Raw genomic sequence first — 3696 nt, 5'->3', positions numbered from 1 at the left:
CCTAAGGGCAACAAGCAAGCATTATCCTGAGTGGACAGCTGAACCACATCACAATACAAGATGCTTTTGTCGGGCACTGGGAAGATGGAAGCACACCAAACGGGATGAAAGAAAGAAACCAGCTCTCAGAAGCGACCAGAAGGAACACAGCGCTCTAAGCACCTGGGGAGGGCAGACCAGCTCCCAGTGATCTTCACTGTGCACAGGACAGTGAAAATTCTCTTTCATCCCAGTCAGGGTGTTAATGTCACCATATGCAATTTTGTGTCTTCAGATGGTCCAGTATCCCCACATTCTGTGGCTTTCAGACCTAGGGAGACAATGGTCCTTTCTTTGGCATGGCCCCCAGTCAAAGGCTCAGCCTGGGGACAGCCCTGGGTGGGTGTTGCTGTTCAGGAATGATGAACAGAACCACAGGCAGAGATGGCGTGGCATACAGACTCCTGGTCGCACCCCGGTTTTCAGAACGGTGAGCAAGACAAGGAATTGGCTTATAGAATATCTCTCTCACCTCCTTGATTGGCAGATGAGTGACTCCCAAGCATAGTTTTGTGGAAAAGGGGAGCGGTTTTCTGGAGCCTTAATCTGATTGCAGGCAGCTTCTGTTATATCTGCTCATGTCAGTTACGAACAGGAGAGAAGTCCTGCTGTCACTACTGGGTGTTCAGCAAGCCTGGGAGAATCTAGAGGAACTGCAGGGGCTGGCTGGGTGGGGTTGTGTGAAGGTAGGGTGCGGGAGGGGGGTTCACTTGGAGCTGGGCTTTCTGGATCCTGCCTATTCCTGACTGCAGCCTGACCTCTGGTGGTCAGAGAGAGCAGTTCACAAGAGCAACTCCAGGGGAAAATAAATGATAGGCTTGGAAACTCCACCTGAACTTCACTGCGGCTCTTGCCAACAGCAGCCTAGGAGGCTGCATCAGCTTGTTGATTCCCTGGCTCCCTGTTCACCTCCACCTGACTGTGTGGGAACAAAGACCACAAGGTAGCCACTAAGCAGGCAGGCTGTGCTTCTTCCAAGACACTCTGCAGGGCCTGTGCACTCCGTCTTCCTCCACCCTTCAGGTCCCATCCAAAGCAGAGTCTTTTTGGTGCTTTCTGGCATATCCTTAGTATTTCAGGAGTGACGGAGGCAAGTTTTGAAAAATAAGTACTTTGTCATCTGATTGGAAACGCTGTTTTAACTTCCAGTTTGACCAACTTCTGAAAGAATAGGGTCGAGCGCCATCTTGTGGTTGATAGCCTCCATTTCAATAGCTATTAACAACCTCTAGTCCAGCCCCAGGGCTACCCGGATCTGCAAGAAACCTGGTACAGCAGAAAGAGCAGAAAGTGGAGAGACCCGTGTCACACTGAGGGCTAAGACGGTCATTAACAGCACTGAGGTGGACCCAAAAGGGGTTTTTCTTGGTCTCTTAACTAGTATGATTTCATCCGTAGGTATGAATTCTGACTTGAAGTAACCTAATAAAAATCACACCCTTGCCCAGTGGCAGGAACGCCAGACTGAAAGCCAGGATCCCTGGTGTCTAACTGCACCTCTGCCACAGCATACACAGGTGGGCTAACATTGGAGGGTGACAGACGGGTCTCTATCTGTGTCCAGGGGCAAGTGCAAGCAAAACTCTAAGTCTTTATTTTTCAAAACTTGTTTTCTTTTTATAATTTTTATCATGGTGGATATGGGGGTGGGGAGCCACATGTAAGTCACATGGCTTAAATGTTTGCATCCCTTGGTGGGTTTCAGTGGGTCCCACAGGTTCTGCCCAGGTCCCAGGAGTACTCAACAATGAGCCGGCACTCACTCACACGGCTGCTGCTCATTCTATGAGTTCTCCCTTGTTTCCACATGAGTTTTTGACCTAAAACAATGTACCTTTTGATTTCGGAAGGTAGAGGTAGAACACACACACACACACACACACACACAGAGAATACAGGTGTTTTGCTGAGGAAATAAGAGGAAAATTAAATCCAACACAGGACAGGAGGCTGTGTTCACCAAGGATGTAGACAGCGCTGTGCTCAGAACTGCACCCCAAAGTCTCAAAGGCCTTTGTGAGAGGTTCATGTTTTCTTGCCCGCCTTTGACCCCCCCCCCCAAGGGAGCTCACATGTAAAGAATCCAAGAATTTTGCTTCTGGTCACACATGCACTTTTAACACAAGCCTTTCCCCTAAGCAAAGCCGTGGAAGCATCCTTAACACACAGGAGACTGCACATACTTCAAGGGTAAAACCAGATGAGTTTTGAGTGTATAAACCTCCGAATCCATCACCACACTCAAGATGATGAATGCATCTACCATCCCGTCCACTTCCTCTGCTCCCTTGATATCTCCTATGGCTTTTCCCGGTCACCCTTTGATCTGCTTTCAGCACCGTTTATATCTTACACACAGTTATGTGACTGAAAGCATACAGTAGAGCCTCAGTTCTGACTGGTTTGGTTCATCCTAATTATTTTGATATTGAAATCGCAGTGTGTATGAGTAACCCATTTGTCTTCAGCGTCAAGGAGCATTTCTTTCTGTGGATCCACCACCGTTTCTTGATAGTGGACATTTGGGTTTCAGTGAGTGCCCACAGGTTCTGCGATCTCAAACTCTATAGCTAGGAAATGAAGTCATCCCTTTGGTGGCTGTGTATACACGGAACGTGTGCAGGTATTTCCTTGCACTACTTCATTGGCAACACAGCCTAGCAACCATTTACCCAGCATCCCATTGTGTTAGGCTGAGTGGGTTATCCGGAGGTGTTTTAAATCACCCTGAAGGATGCACAATGATTGTATGACTGTGTGTCAATTCTGGGCTGCTTTGAATTGGGAGTTTGAGCAGCCAAAGATTTTGGTGTCTGTAGGGGATCTTGGAGCCAATCCCATGAGGGCAGTTGAGCCAAAGGATAGTTGTATTTTCGTTTGGGGGGGCTTCTAAGAACACTGATGTGAAAGTCTCTCTAATGGATCTAAGCCTTGTTTCTTTGTAGTAAAAGCTCACCCTCTTTCTCTCTCTCTTGTTTTTTTTTGAGACAGGGTTTCTCTGTGCAGCCCTGGCTCTGGCTGTCCTGGAACTCTGTAGACCAGGCTGGCTTTGAACTCAGAGATCTGCCTGATTCTCCCTCCCAAGTGCTGAAATTAAAGGTGTGTACCACCACTAACCGGTTACATTTTTTAAAATTATTTTGTGTGGATGGGTGTTTTTGTCTGCATGTGTATCTGTGCGCCATGTGTGCATAGTACCCCTGGAGGTCAGAAGAGGGTGTCAGATCCCCTGGGACTTGAGTTACAGAGGCTGTGAGCCACTGTGTAGGAGCTGAGGAGGAGCAGCCAGGACTCTTGACCATTGAGCCATCTCTTCAGCCGATTGTCTCCACCTCCCCGCAGCAGCTTTTGAATTCAGATCTTATACTTCATATCTAGGACCGCTGAGGGGGCAGTGAAAGTCAATCTCTCCATCTCTCCTGAGCAGACTCTATCTTGTATGTTTCTTGAGGCGATTAAACGTCAGGATAAACGTCCAACACGGAACTAAGAGGAATGCGACAGGATTCTAAGTTCCCGCCTCCAGTCTCTGGCTGGGAACGAGTCTAGCCGGCCGCGCAGGCGCCCCAGGCGGCTGGGCGGGAGGACCCGAGAGGCTCCGCCCCCTGAAGTCCCCGGCGCGCCTGACCGCCTCGGCGTCCGCGCCCTCCCCCCACC

The sequence above is a fragment of the Chionomys nivalis genome, chromosome 10 (genome assembly GCF_950005125.1).
Source record: "Chionomys nivalis chromosome 10, mChiNiv1.1, whole genome shotgun sequence".
Lineage (NCBI taxonomy): Eukaryota > Metazoa > Chordata > Mammalia > Rodentia > Cricetidae > Chionomys > Chionomys nivalis.
The sequence above is the reverse complement of the archived record's forward strand: the minus strand, read 5'-3'. Positions refer to the sequence as shown.